This window comes from Chlorocebus sabaeus, chromosome 3, assembly GCF_047675955.1.
Source record: "Chlorocebus sabaeus isolate Y175 chromosome 3, mChlSab1.0.hap1, whole genome shotgun sequence".
In the NCBI taxonomy this organism is placed as follows: Eukaryota; Metazoa; Chordata; class Mammalia; order Primates; family Cercopithecidae; genus Chlorocebus; species Chlorocebus sabaeus.
The window spans coordinates 93,722,278-93,747,609 of NC_132906.1; the positions used below are offsets into that span (position 1 = coordinate 93,722,278).

General features: G+C 50.5%; 1 long non-coding RNA gene across 1 annotated transcript; it reads left to right on the plus strand.

The window, feature by feature from the left end:
• The first annotated feature begins 18,999 nt into the window (after positions 1–18,999).
• On the plus strand, positions 19,000–22,405 carry LOC119627536 (uncharacterized). The gene is made up of 3 exons (XR_005243711.2): positions 19,000–19,144; positions 19,961–20,086; positions 21,356–22,405. It is a non-coding gene; the product is annotated as an uncharacterized lncRNA (long non-coding RNA).
• The last annotated feature ends 2,927 nt before the right edge of the window (positions 22,406–25,332 follow it).

Here is a 25,332-nt window from a genome sequence, read left to right on the forward strand (position 1 = left end):
CTCCCAGCTCTGGAGCCAGGTGGGCAGGACTGCTTCCTTCTGAGGCTGCAAAGGAGCCTCTGTCCCAGGCCTCTCCCCAGCTTGCGGTGGCGGCCGGCCATCCTCAGTGCTCCTCGGTGTGTGGAAGCACCGCCAGACCTCTGCCTGCATCTTCACGTGCTCCTCTCCCCGTGTGCGTCTGTGTCCAGATCACCCCTTTTTCGAGGGACATGGCCATAAGCATTCAGGCCCACCTCACTCCAGGGTGACCACCTCCAAGCTGAACTAATGACATCCAGTGACCTTATTTCCAAATAAGGACACACATTCTGAGGTATTGGATGTTACATCTTTACCATGTGTTTTTGGGGAGCACAGTTGAGCCTGTAACACTGCTTTTTAGGATTTAAAGCTTTACATTATTTAATAGCAAGACGAAGTTTCTATTCTTCTTCCATCGGGACTTCAGAGTGAACGTGGTTTCCAAATCCTCTCCGGACGTCCATAGGAGAGTGCCACCATGTCTGCGTCCCCTTGCGGGGCCCAGGTAGGGCTCTGTGAAAAGCACACCCTTCCTCAGCCAGCTAAGCCGGCCAGTGCGCTGGACTTTGCTGGGCATCCTGGGCTCAAGTTGCAGGCAGGGTTCCAGGCTGATGGACAATGCAGGGACCACACAGACAGACGGCCCTCAACCCCATCACCCCAAACTGCCAGAGAAGCTGCTCACCCAGCAACGTAGCTGAAGGGTGAAAGGAATGGGGCAGAAGATGGCATGGAGCCCGAAGAGTGCCCTGCAGATCTGTAATTTGGGCTAATGAGAAGCTCCAGAGCGAGCTGACTCGGTTACATAAGAATCCGGAGCTGCCTCCTGCGTTCTTGCCTGGCTTTATTCTCGTTGCCTCTCCGTGGGGTTCATTTAAGGTCTGTGGTGGCTGAAGTATTCTAGCCTGAGTGATAGTGGCAAACAGTGTGTCCTTGTGTGGATGTACAAGGGCTGACCCAGGGGAGGGTGTTAAGGAAAGCAAGCCACCAAGAGCCCCACCACCCACAACGCAGAGGCAGAGCTGTGGTCAGTGGGATGCGCGGCCCCGGCCTTCCTCCCGTCCTAAGGACCGTCTTTGGCATCAGGATGAAGTGAAGGGCAGCTACCGCACGTCCTTTTGGGAGCACACCACCCCCTGAAATCATGGTGAAGCGAGATGCAACGCAAGCAATTAACCAGGAAAAAATACCCAAGGAGCTACCGGGAAAATCGTTAAAACACAGAAAAACAAGCAGGATAATTACACAAAATGCCTCCACCAACTCGGAGGAAAAGAGGGGCTTAGAATTGATGGTAACAGCTGGATTTCACCCTCCTATCACAGCAATCGGATGTTTCAAGGAATACATTTTCTTTAAAATGGAAATATATTTTAGTCTTTTGGGGGAGGTACTTCTAATATTGTTGCATTTTATAAGAGTGTTGAAAGTTTTCTTACTGAAGACAAGGCGCACTGAGCCTTGTGCTGCAGATTTAGGACAAAATGGGAACGCTTCTAATCAACTGCTCCATGACTTCTGAAATTGGGAGGATTTTTCCCAACATGGTTCTTACAAATATGGGTGCCAGAGCAAGGGCACAAAATTTGCTGAAGAACCATTTTCCTCTGTCCCACCCTCCCACCCACCCCAAATAAGTCCACAACCCTGAGTCTGCATAGAATCTACAGAGGGTGACTGTTGGCAATATGGACTCTGAAAATACAGGAATCACCCTCACCCCAGGGATATTTAGACTAGCCAGGATGACAACACGTGTCCCCTTAAACACATTTAAAAACTGAAGACAAGAGGAAATGACGATATTGAGGGTGAAGAAATGATGGGAAGGAATGAGAATACCACGGCAAGGAGGCTAGGAAAATACAGATGGCTCTCTACTCTCACCAAATCCCGCTCTGTTATTTGCTACATTCAAAGGCATAAATGATCTCAGCAAAGTGGATACAAATGCACATGTACATCTTAGTATTGTCCAACAGTTTCAAAACCTGTTTGTGTCTTGGGAAAAGTATGACCAAAAATATTAACTAGATCTCTAGGACAGAAGAACTGAGATGAAAATTTTCAGGAAATCTTCACAGTGTGGATGTCTAAATGCACCAGGTTAGCTATACGGCCTGACTCTGAACTAGTATGGCCCAGGATTTTCAGAGCTAGCATTCCATGAATTACTATGAATCATCCTCATTTGACAGCACTAGTAAGGCATCCCTGTGCCTCTGTGAACAAGTCACTGAGGAGGATCCAAGATTCTAAGAACGGACTGTTCTCAAGGAACACAGTGTGCAAGGCAAGGCAGCTACACTAGTAGATGCAAAATAACGCTGAATAAAATGTGCCTATATAATCCAAGTTATATATATGAGGGTGGTGGAATGAAAAATGAGGAACTGAGGCAGATTAGCCAAGCCATATGGAGATTGATTTTTAACTTTCAGACAAATGATCCAACAAGGGAAGTGTGTTGCGGTTTTTGTGGTTGTTAACCTTCTCTCAGAGCTAAATGCTCTGTGGGAGGCATAGCTCTGATGCTGAAGTATTGGAATCCCTGGGACATTTCTGTGGTTTCTGCCTGTGCGTCACCTCCATGGCAGAGAAGTTGGAGCTCAAGTGCCCATGTGTCAATGAATTGGAACCGATCAGAGCAGAACCTCTGACCAGTCCTAAATCTCACAGAACGATGTTCCTCCTGTCCCTGCTTCACTGACCTTCTCATTGTCACGGATGGAGGATGTTCCTCAAGCCCTCAGCTGCCCAGGCCCCACCAAGGACTGGGTGTGCGCGACGATGTCATGGAGGAACCGCTGTTCTGAGATGAAGCCACACGTTAGAGGCCTCAGTGTAGGGACCACATTATTTTGAGTCATCACAGACTTGGTTTTCTCAATTTCACCTTTGCATTTTTCACTGGCCTGTGATATGGGTTAAATTGTATCCCCCAAAAAAATACATGTTGAAGTCGTAACCCCCAGTACCTGTGAATGTGACCTCTTTGGAAATGGAGCCATTGACGATGTAATTTGACTAAGATGAGGTCACCCTGAAGTCGGCTGGGCCCTAATCCAACATGCCGGGCATCCTCACAAGCAGACACAGAGGAAGGAGGTCACGTGAAGACAGAGGCCGATTAGAGTGATGCGGCCAGAATCTGGAGGAGGAGGAAGGATCCCCCTGAATCTCCAGAGAAAAAGCAGCAGCCCCGCCAGCACGGGGCTTTTGGATTCTGGCCTCCAGGTTGTGAGAGAATAAATATCTGATGTTTGAAGTCACCCAGTTTGTGACACTTTGTAACAACCGTAGGAAACGGACACAGTCTGTGTTGAGGATTATGATGGGAAACAGGCCATAGGGAAGTCATGCTTGCATTCTACAGACTTGGCTGAGAACCTATTCCTCTCTATCCCTCAGTGCCCACAGAATATTGGTAAACGCTGGTTCCACGAAAAGTGCTCATCTCTCCTGCCAGCCCATGTGTCACCAGGAGTGGGTCACAGGTGTTCTGAGCTCTGGATTCCCTGTATCTTTGGGGTTGGACGGCCCAGGACAGTGGCAGCACCTTGGGGGATGGGACCCTTGGAGAACCATGAGTGGCCTCCTGCCCGGGACAGCGGCAGCACCTCAGGGAGACAGCACCCTTGGAGGACCGTGAGTGGCCTCCTGCACAAACCTCAGCATGGACTGCAGCTTTCACGGTTCCTGTGTCCCATGGTGCTGAGAAGGTGGGAAGCGTTGTCCAGATGGACAGCTCCGTGTCTGTCCATGAGGAACCCTTGCCCTGCCACCTGGAGGCTTCCATTTGCAGCTCGTGTGAGTTGCCACTTGGATCCATTTTCTGAGTCTTGTTTTATGTGTTTTACAGGGCATTTAAAGTCCTTTAGGATAGAAAATACAGCAAGAGTGAACAAATGGATGCAGGGAAAGGGAAAACCGAGGGCAGCGTAGTTTACATAAGAGCCGCCCCGTAAACTCTAGGGTCATCGCACCTGTCTAGAAACTCTGATCACCAGTTGGGTTTTTCTTCTGTAGGAGCCTCAGTGCTTGGTGCATTCCACGCATATGGAAGCACAGACACGTCACCTGCGGCAGAGACAGCCGTGCCTGTCTAGTTTCTTTTTACTTTTTATCATTATCGTTTGTTAAATGTTTTCTGGCTCCTTACAAATGTCCTGGACGCTGTGCTGGGCACCCAGTGCTGAATAAAAAGTAAGGCTCTCATCTTGGGTGTTTACTTGCTAAATTCTCTGTAGAGGCAAAGACTCTATATTCAGAAATTTTAGAATGAACAGGAATTAACATTAGCAATGAATTGAATGCAAGAGCCAATCCACTCTGTAAGTAAATCCTTCCCACAAGTCCTTTTAATTTTTATTGGATTATAAATAACTTCCTGGGCCAACAGCCAAGGGAAGGCTGCCTTGAGAGAGCCCAGAACAATCCGCACAATGAAGCTGCTGTGGCTGGAACTTTCTACTCTCGGGCATGAGCCTTCCTTACAACTGATCATTGTAATTTCCGCACATAGATTTCAAATTGAGTCACAAGAATTAAAAGCACAGGCTCTGGAGAATGTGGAAGGCGATCAATAGGGAAGGAGGTGGGGACGTGTGGAGATGATTGTTCATATGTTAACACTGGAGATCTTCCTGCATCCTCATCACTTTTCCTGCCTACAAGCAACTCACACTATTTCTTCCTTGGCCACAAAATGGAGATTTTTTTTTTTTTTTTTAAGAGAAGAAAGAGGGAAAAAGAGGAGCAGAGTCACCATGAGGTTCACCAGGCATGGAGTATAGATGAAAGGCCTCAAGAGTGGGGCTGCAGAGCGTGGGTCTGGTGACACAGGGGCAGACAAGCCGCACAGGAGGCTCTCCCAGGGAAAGTGCAGGCAGGGACAGGTGGGAAGCGGGCATGGTGCTGACAGCTCTTGGATCCCCTGTACCATCTTGTGGCTGAATATCAGGAAAAGTGTCTCAACGTATTGGCCAGCTTGTCCATCTCTTCCTAGCAGGGTCAGCCCTAGGTGGCCGGTGTCCTTGGCTCACGTGGTTTATTTGGGTGACCATCTTTGGAAGACGCTATTCAAAGCACTTTACATACATACACTCATTTAATTCTCTTGACAATCCCATCCTACAAGATGTTTTTAAGTTCCCGTTTTACAAAGGAGGAAACTGAGGCACAGTGAAGCTAAGGTGCTTGCCAAAGGTCACACAGCATGAGTGGCAGAGCCCCCACGTGCACGTGCTCACTGTGTTCCCTCTGGAGAGAAGGTACTTCTCCATTCTCCTGATTTCACATTCTCACATTGTCTTGTGGATGGAGGCTGTGGGCCCCCACTGAGGAGGGGCTGTGGCCATTCAGAGTGAGGTAGACCTTCACATTCACACCTGCCCCGAGCAGGGCCAGGCCCACATTGCCTACGGCCAGGTGGTGATGGGATCATTGCCCTCCTCGTGGGCAGCAGTAACCAGCCCCTCCCTAGGAGGGCAGGTGGGACCACGATCAGGGTGGTGGGTGGGACTCTCCTCCCCAGGTATCAGCCAAGGGACCTCCCTCCCTGAGGCTGCTGGGCAGTGGGCTCCCGCATCTTAGATTGTGCGTGGATTTGTGTAGTTGAACTGGCGTCTGTCTTCCCAGCTGCACTGTGGGCATCACGAGGCCAGGTTTCGTGTGTGCTTTTGCTCACACCGGGCGCCCGGCCCTATCTGAGCCAGTGCCTGGTATACAGCAGATGCTCAATAGCTGTTCATTACATAATTGATCGCCCCCATTGGAAAGCTCCCGAAAGGAGTGCTCGTGGGCCTGGGTGAGTCCATCGCCCTGGGGCAGGCTGATCAGGGGCATGTGTTTATTTTTCAAATGTTTCATTTTTGTGACAGTTATAAGTGAGCATGGTTAAAAAGCAAGATGGACTCACAAGCTTTTCGGGAAAAACACCAGCGCTCTGCCCCACAGAGTGGGCACAGGGGCTCGCGGTTCTTTTAGGGGATTTCCACTGTCTTCCGAATAACATGGCAATGCTGCTCTTTCCCACCTGGTTCCAGCCCCGCCGCATGGCATCCAGAGCTCTGGTCTACTTCACGGGCACGCAACGGCCACTTGTGCTGTCGCCACAGGGCAGTGTCGCTGGTGCCTCTGCGTCCTGAGCAGCTTCGTTGGCTGTGGTGCAGCTGCACGTGGTGGTGTGAGGACAAGAGCTGATACTGCAGAAGGAAGGGGGCAACCGGGGGCCTCCGAGGTCCCCTCTGGGTACCTCGACCTCCTCCTCTAGCCCTGGCCCTGGAGATGCCCCATCCACCTCCTCCTGCACTCATCGCTGGCCGCTTTGCATCCTTGTGGCCTCCTCAGATGGGGTGGAACCTCAGTGTGAATAGGTAACTGGAATTGATAGGCTGGAATGGCATTTTCTTATTAATTTACATATGTATTTAAAAGATGCTGACACTCATAGTTTGATAATTTGTAGAAAAGTCCTTGCCTCTCTACTTCATCGCCTTTATTCCCTTCTCAGTCTGAATTAGTGCATGGACTGCCTTGCAGAAGGATCCCATCAGGATAGCATCCACGTCTCCAGAGACACACACTGATTCCTCTGAGCAGGAGCTCCTGGTGCCACATGGAGGCACTGGTGAAAGCCAGCACCGGCGAAGAACACGTCCCCTAGAACCGTGGGCAGAACTGAGAGGACAGTGAGGATGACGTGGGAGAATAACAGCGGCTGCTTGTTCACGGGTCTATAACATCCAGCCCAGTGGCTGGAGGCTCGGCAGGTGTGGGGGTGGATGTGGGTGCACGTGTGTTTGCGTTATGTGTGTGAGTTGTAAACATCCCAAGTGCCCCTTCTGCCACCTGATTCAGTGTTTGAAGAGCGAGCCGTGAGTCAGCGACAGGACAGAATCCTGACAGCAATCTGGTGGGTCGTGACCAGCGTTCCTTTTCAACAGAACAGGATGTAATGAAGTGTGTCACAGTAAAGGTGAGCTTCAGCTCACTTACCTGTGTGCATACGCATGAGTCTACTGAGGCAGGCCACAAAACGCGTTTCCTACTACCGACGGGGATCCCAAACAATTGAAAAACACTGAATCAGATGTTACCTACCTATGGGACATCCTTTTAATTTGCTTACACTTATTAGCACACTTTCCTTATAAACTTATAATTTGTATTTGTTATTTATTGTGATTCTTCATATGGTAGAGATTTTAAAACGATAGTTAGATTTTCAAAGAAAACCTTAAGCACACACACCAGTTATGATTCGGCCATGGTTATCCATGCACCTCTGTGTTTTCAGTGAGGTTTGGTCGGGGGGAACATGTTCCTTGTTGAATACAAAGCTTGGTTAAGTGTTGTTAACAGGAGACCCCTGATGGGGATGCAGTCTCTGTGGAACGTGGTCCAGCCCAGCCTTCGTGCCAGGAGGAGGATGCACCTGGCAAGCCCTCTGCAGCTTGAAGACACCCAGGGATTGGCACCAGAGCAGCCAGGACCCCCGGGCTCAGGAGAAGCCAAGTCTTCGTCGGGAACCCAGGCTCATGCATTTGGATGGAAAATTGTCGTGGGCTACACAGGCTGGGGCAACACCATTGTCCAGGAAAAATGAAGGAGAACTTGGGTGAGATCATTGATTCGGGGAGAGCTGAGTCATGCTACGTCTCTCTCCTGGAGAGGTGCACCTGCCTGCCTTGCACCTCCGGGAAGCCTCACTGCAGCCAGTTTCCTCGCCTTTCCTTCAGCCAGATGTCCATTTCCCGAAGGGGCTGGTGCTCTGGGGGTGACCATTTCCTCTCTGCTGTGTTTCTCGTTCTGCTGTGTAGTGGCAAAGGCAGAAAGGAAAGGTATGTAAAAGAGCACCAGAGTCTCTCCTAGGTGATGCTAAATCCAAGAGGGAGAGATTCAACTGGGGAGGGAATGAAGAAAAGGAAATTCAGGGAGAAAAGGGGCAAACTCCGGGAGAGCAGGCAGTTCTCCACCTTGCTCACATCAAGCCGGGGCACGGGGTGTGGTGGGTCTCGAACTCCCTCCAGACTCGAACTGTTCCCTCTGGTGAGGACAGCACTGCCCATCTGTGTGCAGCGGCTGAGCTCACTCGGAGGAGAAGGTAAGGAGCGGAGCCCAGTGTCTGAATGAGTCTCCTGTCCACGGGAAATGAACAAGTACCTGTCCACAGAGGGGCAGGCCAGGGAAGTGGCTCCACAGTCCCACCTGGAGACACTGCAGTGTCAGGCCAGGAGCGGCCATTTCCAAGTGGCCCCATGGGTCAACGTGTGGGTGTGGACAGGGTCAGCAACTGTCTTCCGCCGAGACCAGCCTTAGCCAATTATGTAAGTGCCCGGAACGGACATCCATTTAGTATCTTGCTCCGTGGAGGAAAACGCTCTCCACTAAGAACAACACCGACTCCACAGCCTCTCAGGCAGTTACAGTAATTTTCACATTATTCCAGACCCATTCATGGTCTGACAGTTTGGTACTTAAGTTATTTTCCTACTTCTGCTTAAACTCTCCCCAAGGGAATAAGCTAACTAGTTTAACTCTTTTTGCACCTGGCTGGCGTGTGTGTTTATGGCTTTGCTTGCAACATGCAATGACCACTTGCAGTCTCATTCACCCTTCATAGGCAGAGGGCCCGAGCCTGTGCAGGTGACGTACTAGAAACAGGCAGGAGAGTCCACAAGTCCCGGCTAAGCCCTGAGCCTAAAGAAAATCCAGCTGAAAACCAACTTCAGGAGGTGAGGCGCAAAGCTGAGAAGACAGGGACTCTGGGCTGAGCAAGCAGGTGTGCTCACAGCTCGGTGTATGAGTCAAGGGCCAGAGAGCCAGGAGCGGCCTGGAGACCAGAGGCTTGCCGCAGGGAGGGAGGGGGCAGGTGGCGGCAACTGCCGTGGAGGAAACGCAGTCCCATGAGAAGAAGCACAGTCCGTCCTGTCCACACTGCCCAGGGCTGCGAGGGCCCACAGTTCCGGGAGATGTCCAGGCCAGAAAGGGCAGCCTCTTAGTGAGAATGAGGCAGAGGGAACCTGGAACCAGGCAAGAAGCCTGTGCCCTGCACTCCATGCTCCCAGCTGCGTGACTCGCCCTCACTGACGAACTTGGTGTGATGGAGAAGGGAAGATGCCGAAGAGAACCTGGAGGGACATCCCTCCTCCAGCGTCACCCTCCCAGGACGGTGAGCTGTGGGGGTGAATTCACACACCTGCCTTAGTGGTAGGGACATCCCCTCTCCGGCGTCACCCTCCCAGGATGGTGAGCTGTGGGGGTGAATTCACACACCTGCCTTGGTGGTAGGGACGTCCCTCCTCCAGCGTCACCTTCCCAGGATGGTGAGTTGTGCCAGTGAATTCACACACCTGCCTTGGTGGTAGAGATGTCCCTCTTCCAGCATCACCCTCCCAGGACGGTGAGCTGTGCGGGTGAATTCACACACCTGCCTTGGTGGTAGGGACATCTCTCCTCCAGCGTTACCCTCCCAGGATGGTGAGCTGTGCCAGTGAATTCACACACCTGCCTTGGTGGTAGGGATGTCCCTCCTCCAGCATCACCCTCCCAGGATGGTGAGCTGTGCGGGTGAATTCATACACCTGCCTTGGTGGTAGGGACATCCCCTCTCCGGCGTCACCCTCCCAGGATGGTGAGTTGTGCCAGTGAATTCACACACCTGCCTTGGTGGTAGAGATGTCCCTCTTCCAGCATCACCCTCCCAGGGTGGTGAGTTGTGCCAGTGAATTCACACACCTGCCTTGGTGGTAGAGATGTCCCTCTTCCAGCATCACCCTCCCAGGACGGTGAGCTGTGGGGGTGAATTCACACACCTGCCTTGGTGGTAGGGACATCCCTCCTCCAGCGTCACCCTCCCAGGATGGTGAGTTGTGCCAGTGAATTCACACACCTGCCTTGGTGGTAGAGATGTCCCTCTTCCAGCATCACCCTCCCAGGATGGTGAGCTGTGTGGGTGAATTCATACACCTGCCTTGGTGGTAGGGACATCTCTCCTCCAGCGTTACCCTCCCAGGACGGTGAGCTGTGCGGGTGAATTTACACACCTGCCTTGGTGGTAGGGACATCTCTCCTCCAGCGTTACCCTCCCAGGATGGTGAGCTGTGCGGGTGAATTCACACACCTGCCTTGGTGGTAGGGACATCTCTCCTCCAGCGTCACCTTCCCAGGATGGTGAGCTGTGCGGGTGAATTCATACACCTGCCTTGGTGGTAGAGATGTCCCTCTTCCAGCATCACCCTCCTAGGATGGTGAGTTGTGCCAGTGAATTCACACACCTGCCTTGGTGGTAGGGACATCTCTCCTCCAGCGTTACCCTCCCAGGATGGTGAGCTGTGCGGGTGAATTCACACACCTGCCTTGGTGGTAGGGACATCTCTCCTCCAGCGTCACCTTCCCAGGATGGTGAGCTGTGCGGGTGAATTCATACACCGCCTTGGTGGTAGAGATGTCCCTCTTCCAGCATCACCCTCCCAGGATGGTGAGTTGTGCCAGTGAATTCACACACCTGCCTTGGTGGTAGGGACATCTCTCCTCCAGCGTTACCCTCCCAGGATGGTGAGCTGTGCGGGTGAATTCACACACCTGCCTTGGTGGTAGGGACTTCCCTCCTCCAGGGTTACCCTCCCAGGATGGTGAGCTGTGCGGGTGAATTCATACACCTGCCTTGGTGGTAGGGACGTCCTAGACAGAATCGGAGGGCATTGGGAGCATTCAGCACAGAGGCTTTCAAACGAGGGGCACTTTATTTGGACGGAAGCAAAGAGGAAATCCCCCCAAAGCACCCCCGCGTGGCTGCTGTGCAGGCTCAGGGTCGGTTCCTCCTTCTCTGTTCACTCAAGGATGGAGCACCCGGGCTCCATCGTCAGCCTCCTTCTCCACCTGCATTGATTCCTTAGCCAAAGCCGTCCAGTCTGGGCCCGCGGCTGGGAGACAGGGAAGGAGAGGACGTGTGGGGCCCGTGGCTCTTGACCTGGGTGACATGAGGGTCACCTCCAACATGGCCAGTGCGCAGCCTCCCGGGACCCTGAGGTCGGTGTCTCCAGGTCAGTCCTCAGTGACATCTCCAGGCCCGGGTGGCCTTGCAGTGTGGCCACAGGTGGGCACCACTGGGACAAGCAGCCGTTCCCATGCTGGCAGCCAGTTCCCACACCCGAAAAGGGAGATAGTGCCCAGGGCTGACCCCTCGGGACGGCCTAGGTGCGAGTGCCAGTGACACAGCCAATTCCAAGAGAAACTGCAAAAGACAAGGGTGCACTTTGAGTGGTTGTGTAACAGGCTGTGAAGGGCCTCTGCTTGAAATGCTTGTATTTTTCAGAAAGACTTTGTTACAACCTGCCATAACAAAATTCTGCAGGCTGGGTGGCTTAAACCACAGAAACTTACTTCCTTGCAGTTCTGGAGGCCGGAAGTCTAAGACCAAGGTGTGGGCAGGGCTGGTTCCTCCCGAGGCTCCTCTCCTGGGCTTCTGGACGCTGTCCTCTGCCTGTGTCCCCTCCCAGCCATCCCTGTGTATGTCTGTGTCCTGACCTCCTCTTCCTATAAGGACACGGGTCCTATTGGATGAGGGCCACCCCTTTGGCTCCATTTTACCCAACCATCTCTTCAAGACCCTACTGCCAAATGCAGTCCCATTGGGAGGTGCCGGGGGCGAGGGCTGCAGCGTATGAAAGTGCGGGAGTCGCAGTGCAGCTGGTGACGCAGCCCCGGAGAGCTGAGCGCGTTGCCTGGCATGCACTCGTGCCGACTCAGTGTGCGGCTGGGTTGATGGTCCCTTGAAGGCGTCTGTTAAATTTATTTATTTTTAGCAACGCAGAGTCACCAAGAGAGAGAGGCTGGAGCTGGTTTGTCGTCACCGAGTGCAGCTTTCTCAGACTGGATCAAAGACTCACCACCCTTAAAAAAAAAAAAAAAAAAAAAAAGGAGAAGGAGAAGGAGAAGGAGAAGAAGGAAAAGCAAAAGTCAAGCAAAAATTTCAGATACGTTGACTCCTGGGGGCTGGAGCAGCTCCACGGGACGCCCTCTGCAGCTGGTGGCCTCGGCTTCTCCAGACAAATGCTTCATTCACTCTGGCAGCTGTGGCCCCCCGGGGCTGCCGCGTGTCTGAAGCTGAGGCATGGACAGCCCGTCTCTGCAGCAGAACCAGCAGCAGCGGGCGCAGGGGAGCCAGTGATACTCAGGCCTGGGACCACGCCAGCCTCGCCAGGCAGAGACGGAGCAGAGAGCCCAGGTGACCTGAACACTCAGGTCACGGAAACAACTCAAGCCCAGGCCCCCCGGCTCAGGCCAGAGACCCCAGCGCTGGCGTTGCTGTTGCAGGAGTGGGCTTCTCTTCTCCCTGCTGTGAAACACCAGACTCACTGCCCACCAGGGGCTTTTGCCGGAGACAGAAAACACTAAGGTAAACGAGGCCTGCTTGGGCTGTTGCAGTCCCCGAAAGTCGGTGGCTATAAACTCATTCAGCAGTTACAACGCAGAGCTTGTGGAACGTGAGGGAAGCCCCTGGGAGTTGACCGAAACATGCATAAGGAGAAAGTGTCGTTATTAATAATAATAAAATCATAATAATGCCATTTGCCACGCACCAGGCGCTGTCCTAAGGACTCTGCATATGTTAACTCATTTCATTCTCACAATAAACTCATGAACTCTTCCCCAGTTTTAGTGATGAACCAGAGCCACAAGGGTTCAAAAAATATGCCCCGTGTCATCCAACCAGAGGTTCAGCCAGGATCTCCACCCAGGTGGGCTCCAAGGTCCTGCTTCAGACCTGCACACTAGGAGCCTGTGCAGCTGGTGACAGCTCCCACCTGGCTTTCACACACCTTTAACTCAACAATAGAGGCAGCCCCTGATGATGAGGAGGGAGATGGGGTGATGGGGTGCAGGCCATAGTGTCGAAGGGTAGAGGAGGGAAACACCCAAAGGAGACCGACAGCCACTCTCGGAGGGCGTGATGCCTGGTGGACGTGGAATAGCCTGACAACTGGTCCTCTTGGTGCCAGAAATCCCATCTCGTCTTGACCCTGGCAAGTCACTTAACATCAAACGCTTGATTTTCCTAATTTAGGAATGTGACAGGGTGCATTTCTGTAGACTAAGAGAGAGGAAGGAGACAATTACTACAATTTAAACTTGGAATGGATTGGATGTGAGCATTGCTGTAGACTAAGAGAGAGGAAGGAGACCTGCACTACAATTTAAACTGGGAATGGATTGGGTAAGAGCATTGCTGTAGACTAGGAGAGAGGAAGGAGACTTTTTACTACAATTCCCAGAAGCAGAAGCCTGTACAGCTCACAGAACCATGAGCCAATTAAATGTCTTTTCTTTATAAATTACCCAGTCTCAGATGGTTCTTTATAGCAGAGCCAATACACAGTGGAACACAGGGAAAAAAAAAAAAAGAAGAAAGAAAGAACGAACGAAAGAAAGAAAGAAAGAAAGAAAGAAAGAAAGAAAGAAAGAAAGAAAGAAAGAAAGGAAGGAAGGAAGGAAGGAAGGAAGGAAGGAAGGAAGGAAGGAAGGAAGGAAGGAAGGAAGGAGAGAGAAAGAGAGAGAGAAAGAGAGAGAAAAAAAGAAAGAGACAGAAGGCAAGAGAGAAAGAAGGAAAGAAAGAAAGAAAAAAAGAAGGAAAGAAAGAAAGAGAAAGAAAGAAAGAAAAAGAAAGAAAGAAAGAAAGAAAGAAAGAGAAAGAAAGAAAGAAAGGAAGGAAGGAAGGAAGGAAGGAAGGAAGGAAGGAAGGAAGGAAGGAAGGAAGGAAGGAAGGAAGGAAGGAAAGAAAAGAAAAGAAAGAAAAGAATTTTTCAAAATAGGACTTTACCTAAAAGTAGAATCACTGTATTACTGGGAATGCAAAAATCTTCAACATGAGAAGAGGTGTAGTTTCCTGGGAGCAGCCGTAACAAATCCTCACAAAGTAGGTAGCTCCCAAGAACAGAAATTTGTTTCTCAGTTCTGGATGCAGAGTCAGAAATTAAGCTGTCAGCAGCTGTGCTCCCTCTGAAGCCTGCAGAGGAGAATCCTTCCTTCCTTTTTCCAACTTTTGGTGGCTCCAGGCATCCCTTGGCTTGTGGCTGCATCACTGCAACCTCTGCCTCCATCTTTACATGGCTTCTCCCTTGTGTCACTGTGTCCTGTCCTCCTAAGGGCACTGGTCATTGGATTCAGGACTCCAAATCCAGGATGATTTCATCTCAAGATCTTTAACTTGATTCATCTGCAAAGATCCTTTTGTGAATCTTTTGTGAATAAGGTCACATTCATAGTTACTAGGGGTTAAGACAGACGTATTTTTTGGAGGGACATTGTTCAACCCAGTAGAGTGGATAATACCAAGTGGCTTTCAAAAGGGACTTTTACTACTGAATTCTCATGACATGAGGTTGTGAGAATTCCACTTACCCTATCCTCACAATGTTTATTGTCAGGTTGTTTAATTTTGCTAATCGGGTGCGTATGAATTATTACCTCCCTTTTCCCGTTTGCCCCAAGAATACTCGCTGGTGGTACTTGTGGTTGCAGCATTTACCCCAAGACACCTTTGTCACCATTCTGCTTTTAGTAGTGGTATTTCCATTTACAAAATATAATTCTTGATTGCTGAAAACGTCAAATCCTAGAAAACGTAGCATTCCTACATGTGATATTAACACTGTTCTTAAATGGTTGTTGGCCGAAGATTCGTTTGATGAATCCAAGTCTTCCGAAATAGATGATTCTCATGATTCAGATTATTCTGATGTTAGTTCTGTTTAGAAATAATTCCAAAAATAGTTTTTCTATTTGATTTTCACATTGAAAATCAGTCAGATTTTCTGCAGCCTCAAAGAGCATGTTTATGGAAAGCAAATGAGCACTGGCAGTGAGCCGCACTTTTTTCTTTGTAAACAGGAGAAAGGTTAATTCATATTTTTCTGATTACTAAAGAGATTATCTTCTTTCTTTCTTTTCCTCTCCTTTTGCTATTCACGTTTCTATTCGTGCCTTCTATGAAACACTTGTCTGTGTCTTTTGTCCATTTCTATCGTGTTTGTTTCTTTTTGATTTGCAGGTCATGTGGCTAACTTTGTCAGGAGGGACCAGTCTTCAGGGCATCTGTAGCATTTTTTCATTTCCACCCGTAATGCACCAGTGCTCCAAATGCTCCCCGTCTTTGCCAACACTGAGTGTTTGGAACCTGTATTATTGCGGGCCTGCTCATAGGTGTGCAGTCATATCTCGCAGTGGCTTTAAGTTGCATCTCCAAAAAGGTTAATGACGCTGAATATCTTTTCATGTGCTAAGATGCTTTCCATATATTCTCTTTGGTGACACGTCTGTTGCCTACTTTTATACTGCTTGCTTGTTTCCTACTGTTGAGTTTTCAGAGTTCTTTATAGACTCTGGATAACAGTCTTTTATTGGATATGTGACTTGCAAATATTTTCTCTCAGTCTGTAGGTTACCTTTTAAGTCTGCTCAGCAGTGTCTCTTGCAAAGGAGAAAATTTTACTTTTGATTAAGTCCAATAATTATTTCATTTGATTGATGAAGTATGCTTTTGGAGTCACATCTACCAGCTCTTTGCCTAATCCCAGGTCACAAATTTATTCTACACTTCTTTCTAAAAATTTTATAGTTTTACACTTTACATTTAGTTCTAAGATCTGTTTCCGTTTTGTATAAAATGTGACGGTCAAGTCAAGGATCTTTTTTTTTAACTTTTTGCATATTGTTGTCCAATTGTTCCAATACAATTTGTTGAAAAGACATCTTTTCTCCCTTGAATTGCCTTTGCAACAGTGTAAAAATCCAAATCGTCATGTTTGTGTGAGCTTATTTCTAGACTCTCCGGTGGGCATCCTTTCTGTGACAGCCTCCTTTCTGTGTTAGCCTCCTTTCTGTGACAGCCTCCTTTCTGTGATAGCGTACTTCCTTCATCGCTACATTTTTACAACGTCTTAAAATTCAGTAGTGTGATTCCTCCAACTTTACTCATCTTTTTTCAAATGTGATTTAGCCATTCTATTTTCTTTGACTTTTCCGATAAATTTTAAAATTTGGTTCCCTATATCTGCAAAAAATCCATAATTTGGGGGACTTCCCAGCTCTTAGGATGGATATAGTTTGTCTATTCTGGAAAATTCCCAATCTGTCTCCACTTGTTCCCATAACTATTCTGTAATTCTCATCATAAATGTATCAATCATCCTCACTTGATCCTTAAAGGCTCTTAATATTTATTTCCTATGTTTCTCTTTTTGCTTCCAGAACTGCATTCTGAATAATTCCTTCAACTTCATCTTCCAGCTCCTTGATTCTCTCTGCAGTTGTATCAAATGTTCTGCTTACCCTTTCTGCTGAGTCTGATTTCAAATATAGATTTAAAAATTCAAGGGCTTTTGAGTGGTTTTGGAATCTTCTTGGTCAGTTTTGGCAACCTTGTGCTGCTTTCTCCGACTTTCAATATCCTCGTTTATTTCCTTCAATGTGTTAAACATTCTTTTTTTCTGTTCTGTATCTAATACTTTCTGTATCTTCAGTTATTCACAGTCGACTTTTTGTCTCACATCTTATTTCCTGTGTGTCTCTTTGTTTTGATTATGAGCCCATGTGTCTTGGCATTTTATCTACTGTAATTCTTTGAGGACTTAAAGTGAGTTTCTTCAAGGAGGATTTTATTTTGTTTCTCCCAAGAACTCAGGAGTATTATCAATTCTGGGACACCTCAAGTTAAATTTTTTGTCTTTCTTAAAAATCGTATTTTAGTGTACATTTAGACCTCAAAGCCCGTGAGCACAGGCTTATGGCTGGGAATTCTGAGGGAAGACTTTACTTGCGCTGCTCTCAGAGCCAAGGCTGGGGCCACCATCAGTGGGCAGAAGTTTCTGTTCCACTGATTCGAGTACTGTGCCCTGGCCGCCCCACACAGGCCTCAGGCTCTGTCTCCTTCGAGGCTGAGGTTCACTGAAAGTCAGATGACTGGGACCGTGGGTGCCAGCAGACACCTCGGGGAAGAGTGCCAGTTTAAATGCACGCCTTTCTTTTCTCAACGTGTTTCTGAGTCTGATAAATTCTGTTATTTTTCCTCAAACTCAGCCATTCAGTAAAATAATGCTTTTTTCTTTTCAGTTATCTGGCATGTTAAGTGTGGTGTACCAAAGTGGTATACCAAAGCTAGTTATTTTTGACAGGTAAATCCATCATATTACTGAAAATAAAGTTCAGGCATCTTGAACTTTAAAAGTGTAGACACACCCATCATTGCTCCATAACTCCTAGCAGATAATGTGACCTAACCTTCCTCATTTTGTAGATACACTAACTGAGACTTAGACCTACAAACGTTAAGCAGGAAAGAACACACAGATGGGATGGAAACCACAGCCCAGAGCCCTGGGCACCTGGCAGGACACTCCTCCCGTCCTCCTGTGTGCCCTGAGCAGCCAGTTTCCAGTTCAGGGCTTTGTAGCTGAACTCACAGCCCCAGCCTTGCTGACATAGCACCTTCGACCCAGGCTTTGCAGGTGGCCGGTGACAGGGAACAGTGGCAAAGTCCCCCGGGGTGTCTGGGGAGCAAGGGCAGGGGGAGATTTGTGACAGGAACGATGCCCAGACTGAAACAGAAGGGGCGATAAGCAGTGCTTGCCAGCCCACGAGCCATGAGGAGTCACACGGAGATGTCATGTGGCACACATGGAGTCCCACCCACACGTCGCACGGAGTCTGGGCTCTACACATGTGCAGGTGGCCTGCACATCAGGAAAACCAGTGAAGCCCTCGCGGAAGGCAGACTTTCCTAGCTGCGCGTGCCGGATGGATACAGTCCAAATTAGTGTTATTTTCCAACGTGAAGTTCTGTTTTGGCTGAAATAAGAAAGCGACCCCCACTCGGAGGGAAGCACCTGAGACTCGTGTCCTTCGTTGACTCCTTCATGCTCAGTGGCGCCAGACCACTGTCGGAGAGACCACCTCTTAGTGGACACAGCGCATTTGTGTGGCCAGCACAGACACAGAGAACCCCAGAGTAAGCCTCCTCCTGCCTCCCTGCACCCACACGCATGCCAGCGTCTCTGCGCTCACAGTCTCTCCACCCTGCCCACTAGGGGAAGAGTGCCTGGGCACTGCAAGAATTTAGTACCAATTTCCCTTCCTTCCTTCCTTCTTTCCTTCCTTCCTTCCTTCCTTCCTTCCTTTCTTCCTTCTTTCCTTCTTTCCTTCCTTCCTTCCTCTATTCCTCCCTCTTTCCTTTCCTTTTTTCTTTCTTTCTTCCTTCTTTCCTTCTTTCCTTTCTCCCTTCCTCCCTCTCTCCCCTCCTTCCCTGCCTTCCTCTCTCTCTTCATTCCTTCCTCCTCCCTCCTCCCTCCCTCCATTCCTTTCTTCCTTCCTTCCTCTCTCCCTCCCTCTTTCCCTTCTTTTTTTCTTCCTTTCTTCCTTCCTTCTTTCCTTTCTCCCTCCCTCCCTCTCCCCTCATTCCCTGTCTTCCTCTCTCTTTATTCCTTCCTTCTCCCTCCCCTTCCTTCCTTTCCTCCTTCCTCCCGTCCTCCCTCCCTCCATCCCTTCCTTCTTTCCCTCCTTCCTCCCTCCTTCCCTCTTTCCCTACCTTCCTTCCTTCTGTCTTTAATTTCTTCCCTCTTTTCTTTCTTCCTTATCTCCCTCCCTCCCTCTCTCCCTTTCTTCCCTGCCTTCCTCTCTCTCTTCATTCCTTCCTCCTCCCTCACGCCCTCTCTCCCTCACACCCTCTCTCCTTCTCTCCCTCCCTCCTCCCTTCTCCTGCTTCCTCAGAACCTTGGTTTCCCTGGTTCCCTGGTTCTCTGGCTTCCTGGTTCCCTGGTTGGTTCCCTGGGTCCCTGGTTTCCTGGTTCCCCCGGTTCTCTGCTTTCCTGGTTCCCTGGTTGGTTCCCTGGTGCCCTGGTTTCCTGGTTCCCCTGGTTCTCTGGTTCCCTGGTTTCCGGTTTCACTATTTCCTGGTTCCCTGGTTTCCTGGTTCCCTGGTTCCCTAGTTTCCTGCTTCCCTGGTTCCCTGGTTCCCAGGTTTCCTGGTTCCCTGGTTCCTTGGTTCCCTGGTGTCACGGTACCCTGGTTCCTGTTCCCATGGCTGCCGTATCTATTATGCATGCACCCCTCCTGTTCCATGAAGGTAATGGGTGCTCCTCCTCCCTTGATCTTTCTTTGCTCTTCTCTTCCAAAAAAAGTAGGGGGTGCATTTTAAACAAACACTCATCACAGTCTTCATTATTTTGGCAAGGAAAACAAATGGGAATCAAATCGTCTTTTTCCTGTCAGGGTGCTGATGAAGGAAACGTCAATAAACAGAACAATGTACTGTGTGACTGCCTGGCTTGAGATCTTTGAGTACAATAAAATAAAATAAAATCCTAACAGGGAGAAGAGTTTCATCACGTTCTGTTTCAAACTCCAGGCTACACTTTCTCGATGCTAACCGGTCCTCACCGGTCCTCACCTGGCTAACACAGACTGAATAAGAACCGGCGTTGGCAGGTTCAGGATCTAGAGGCAAGATCCCAGCAGCCCGATGCCCTCAGACCCAAGCCCGGCCCCAGCTCCCTCATGTCACGCAGCCACACACAGCCCCACTACCTTCGCTACAGGCATGGTCGAGGCACGAATGGTTTATCTCAAATATCTGCAGGCATTGTTACTCACCAAGAGGGCTTGGACACTCATGTGCAAAGGCAGAGACAGGGAAACAGAGAGAAAGACAAAGGGGTCGGGGGAGAGGCTTTTGAAAGAGCATTCAAGGGTGTTCTGAGGAAGACATCCAAGCATGCAAATGGCCTGTTAGCTCTGATGTGACCTAGTACACTGGCTTCAGCAGGAAGCCACACAGGTCCAAGCACCAAGTGGCCTGTTAGCCCCTACTGTGACCGAGTACACTTGTTTCAGCAGAAGTCGCACAGGATCCTGAAAGCGTCCTCATTCTTGCTCCATACAGGTTCTGGATGGAGGTCTCATTGAGGGATTCAGACAGAGGCTGATGAAAACATAAAACGGGCCAGTCTCCAGATTCAAGGGAGAGCTGGAGACAGTGTTCGTAGGCTGACCAGGCAGCTTTGACCAGGTGTGACAAAGGTAGCCCAGGTGTCCCAGTCTAGTCATGTTTCTATCACAAAATGCCTTGGAATTGGTAATTTATAAACAATAGAAATTCATTTCTTATCATTCTGGAGGCGGGAAAGTCTACGATCAAGACACCAGCTGGTTCCTGGTCGGTGAGGACCCAGCCTGTGCTTCCAAAATGGCGCCTCTGGGCCGCATCCTCAGGTGGGGAGCGGGTGGGAGAGGAAAAGGGGCTGGGTGTGCCCTTTGGCCTCCATTATAAGGCGAGGATCCTGTTCACGAGGGAGGAGCCCCCATCACCCAGCCTCCTCTCGGAAGGCCCCCCCTGTTAACAACATCGCATGGTGCTTAGGTTTCGCTCTACACATTTGAGAGGCACCTACATTCAGACTGTAGCACCTGGCGGCCCCCCACTGCTTCCCATACTGCCAGAGGCTAGGGCAGCCCCCCCACCCACCATGTTCCACCAGCAAGATGGCTCCTGTCAGCCAGATGTATGGGATCCAGGCACACTGGCAAGAAGCAGGGAGGGCAGCCCAGACCCGGCCGCCCCGTGGCTGCTCTGGGAGACCGTGTCCCTGTTGGAGACTGTGATAGATCCACTCTCTGTCCCAGCCATTGCTTCACCTGTCCTGTCCATCAACCCCTCTGCCAGTATCATACGGTAAATTGTACCATGAATACTACAGTTCCAGGCACCCAAGTGGCATCAGAGCACTGACAAATTAGAGTTTAACGACATCCTCAGTTTGTAGCTGGGGCTGCTTCGGAGCTGACGACTGGGGGGCATTGCTGTCTGGAGCTGACGACTGGGTGACATTGTTGTCTGGAGCTGACGACTGGGGGGCATTGCTGTCTGGAGCTGACGACTGGAGGGCGTTGCTCTCTGGAGCTGACGACTAGGGGGCATTGCTGTCTGGAGCTGGCGACTGGGGGGCATTGCTGTCTGGAGCTGGCGACTGGGGGGCATTGCTGTCTGGAGCTGACGACTGGGGGTATTGCTGTCTGGAGCTGATGACTGGGGGGCATTGCTGTTTGGTTGTTGTCAAGCCTCCCTGAGGTCCAAGGTCACCAGAAGGAATGTCCCGGAAGGAGAGGCCATAACTGTAGTTCTAGGAGTCTGAGGCCCAGTTTAACCTTTTCTCTCCATCATTCAGCAGCTTAGAAATCCATGTCATTCCCTCTCTAGGCCTCAATTTTAGGCCTCAATTTTTCTCTACCTGTAAAATGGGGTGTTTGAGCCGAGTTCCCTTTACCTGTGAAATTCTAGGACCCCGTCGTGTCACTTGCATGCAGCAGAGGCAGCGGCCACTGGAGAGGGACACGAAGCACCTGGTGCTTGTTTAAACGCAAGGAGCTGGGTTTCGAAGACTCCACGAGGGACTTTAGGACCCTACATTACTTATCGACATCAAAAGAGGAGAAGATAAAGCCTCCCAATTCTTCCTCCCACTTCCTCAGGTGGCCAGTGCTGCTTTTATTGTGGAATGGGTTTGCCACAAAGCCTCAGGCTGAGAGGTAAGACTCGGGTCTCTGAAAAATGACAGCTCGACATCAGACCAACAAAATCAATTTCCAAATTGATTAAAAACGTCCTCAAATAAAACTCCACTGGCTTTCTCGAATCCCATTGTAAAAGGTCATCTGGGAAGTAAGTACCATATTTGTTTCAAGTTGGCAGGAGCCCACAGCACACTTGAGGCCCTACAGTTTCGGGGTCAGGCTGGGCTGACTGGGCCCACCCGTGCCTCCGCCCTCATCACAGCCCCCAGCTCCAGGGTGCCCACCAGAGCCAGGGTGGGAAGCCATCTCCAGGCTGGCCCTTCGTCTTGGCTCTTTGAAAAGCTTTGGGTGAATGAAATATGCCTCTCGGATCAAATAAACAATCAACAATTGGCTGCTGTCATTAAGGGAGAGGGAGACAAATCCTGGGGGCATTTTGTGTGATTATGGGTGACTTAGGATTCACAGAGATCAGGTGATAAACATACTGAAATGCCAAGAAAGAAAATTGGAGAGAAAAATTGCTACAAATTTTATTCTTATTTTTTAAGGAGATTATTTTATTTGCAAGATTTGCAATTGATGCAAAACCTGTAAATGCAGGTGCCCAACTGTCAAATCCTTCCCTTCCAGACCCTTCATAAAGGTGATATTTGAAAAAATGAAATCTACACATTAAGTTACATTAAGAGTGACTGTTGACGTGTCAAAAGGATTTGCCACTTTACAAAAGATTTATCCCTGTGTTTCTTAAAGAACTATACAACGGCGATGTATTTTAAATGCCTTTCAATTAAAAGAATTGACTCATGCTCAACTTGGCTTCAACATTATTTCAACTTTATTTCACCTTAAATATCATACAATAAAAACTTACTGTACTGATTTTTATCCTGGGGCAATGTGTCTTTCCCTAGGTTTGATGGAGGAATCTGGCTCTGAAGGTGGCACGGCAGAAAACCAGCTCTCATTCTATTCTGCCATTAACTGGTATCAGTGAGCATGGTCCCTTGGGACTCAGTTTCCCCATCTGTAAAACGGGGACAAGCTACCTGCCCACTAAGCCTATGTTTCAAAATGGTCATGGGTTTAAAAACACAGAAAACAAAGGCGCCCAGTGCTTACTAACATGAGGTGTTAATATTCTGTCCCCTGGCCACGTCTTAAATGGCCCACCTACCCAGGATGGCTGCTGGACCAGTCCCGGGCAGCGTTAGTAGGGCCTCCGGCTACATTCAGGCTGTTTCCCTCCACGTCCATTTCTGACTTCAAGGCCTTCACGCTGGGCCCCGTCTCATCCTCCCTCTGAAGCCAGATTAACAAGAAAGGATCCAATGCTTGATCACTCACCTCATGCCACCCAATGTCCATTGATGCCAGGACACCAGGTACTGAGCTCTTCCCACAGCCTGCCCAGGCCCCCACTGGCAATCGAGTCCCACTGTGCAGATGAACAAACAAACCCCCCATCTCAGGGACTGCCCACAGTCACACAGCCGGGAACACACACTATGTGTCCAGTGTGTTCAGTGTCTCCTCTGCTGACACCTGTGCTCTGCCCACAAGTGAAGGGACTTCTCCGCCGTCAGCACACCAAGCGGGGAGCAGAGGCCACCGTCACCACACTGAGGTGGGAGCAGAGGCCATCCCAGGGCAGTTGGCCACCCGACAGCCTGCGTGCACATTGGAAGCTGGCCTGTCATTTTTCTGGGCCCAGGGAAGGAACACAGGGCATGGGAGATGATCTCCCCACTGGAGACCTGTGGCATCATCCAGGCCCTTCTCGCCCTCTCAGCCAGGGCAGGGTGGCACCAAGTTCTTTACCTCTGAGGCCTGAAGTGGCACAGACACCTCTGCAAGCCAGAGCCCTTCCTCTCAGGTCTGCGTGGCCAGCACCCCTCTCATCTGGTGGTTGGATCACAAATGTTCTTCCTGGGAGTCTCTGCCACCAATGAAGTGTCCCAGACAGCTGCCGTGAAAGAGACCTAGGGCAGGCTTCTGAGGAGGGGCTGCCCCAAAGGACCACCAGTCCCTGAGGGTCTTGGTGGATGAGCTCAGCTGCAGATGCCAGGCCAGGGGAGCGTGAGCCAGTTCTCAGGAGCTCTGGATGCTTCTAAGGAGGGTCATCTGTGCAGAGGTGCATTTCTTTGTGTCGACATGAAGAGGAAGGGGCAAGTGGAGACCACCACGGTGTGCCGTGCTCCAGTGTCCAGAGGACCATCACATTGCTCAAATTCGCAGCCAGGTGGCACCTCCGTGAGCTGGGCGTGTGACGCAGTGGTGTCTTAGTGACAGTCGGCTCCGCTCCTGGAGGGGACACTGAGTGGTGAAGCGGGGGCTTGTCCGGATTGCTGTGCCTCACCCACCCAGCACGTCCATCTCCGTTCCCCCATCCCACCTGGCACAGGGAACGCTGAGCTGCTGGGGGCACGCTGTCCTGAAATCTCCTGGGCCTCAGCAGCGTTAGCCTGGGTCTCGGGCAGCCCTCCAGACCCTGAACTGCGAAGGGACGCAGAGGCAGGGCTTCCACTCACAGGCTGGCTGCCGCCGGCCGCCACTTACACGGGATGCACGCACCACAGGGGTTCCTTTGATCTTCATTCTGCAGCTCCCACATCTGAGCCCTGGGCACTCACCCCTAAAAATCCTCCTCCTAAGCAACCAGCAAGGATTCCATGGATGACAAAGGGGTGGGGCGGTGTGGGGAAGGTGCCACCTCCCACAGCCTCCACCGCAGGCGGGAGCTTTGCTGCAGCACAAATGACCCGAGGGGCCTGCCCTGCTGGAGCCGGGTCCACCTGGCCCCAAGGACCCCGTGGGAGAGCCGGATGTGGGGGCCGCCATTCATCCTAGAGCTTCCATCCCAAATATCTCAGCTCAATTTTTTCCTTAGCTTCCCCGCTGACCAAGCATCCTTAACACAAGCCTGTGTATCCACACCGAAAAGCCCACTGTGTGCCTAGTGTCGCTTCACGAAGGCTGTGGGGCCTTCCAGAAGAAATGGAAGTAGCTGTGCAGGCTGAGCCAGAGTGGGCTCCCGTGGAAGGCATCGCAGAGGGGTCTCTGGGAACGGAATGGGTGAAGGTCGCGTGCACTTGGGAGAAATCACTGCCAGCAGGAAAAGCAAGTGGGTCCCTCCTGCTGGCCTCCTTGTCCAGTCCTTTCTGCCAAGAAGAGAGGGAGCACAATGCTGTCCTCTGCCGTTTTATCAGCAGCGCCCCCAACGTGAAGACGTAGCAGGCGGAAAACAGAGGCTTTGCGCGGTGGAGTCCTGAGGCTCTGGGGAGCCACGATGTACTGGGGGAGTGCCTGCCAGGGCTGTGCAGCTGCTCTGAAAACTCACCAAATTCGGAGTCGATGATGGACAAACGCCCCCATGAGCAACAAAGCTGCCAGGCCCTGAGCACACTTTCCTTAGGGGACCACATCCCCAGGCAGCACCCACGGAGTTGCTGAACACACCGCACCAAAGATTGGGACTCCGCACAGCCCCGCGGGGCATGCCAAGGGCAAGTCCAAATCTTCCTGTGAGTGAGGGACCGTCACCCTGCCCTGGGTTAAACTAACAGCTAAAACACACACAAACACAGACAGACACATGCACATGAGCACACTCACACGTATGCACATATGCACATGCATATATGCACACAATCACATGTACACACGCATACACACACGTACGCCACACATGCAACATGCAAGTGTGTGCACAACACACAAGCACACATGCACACATACACA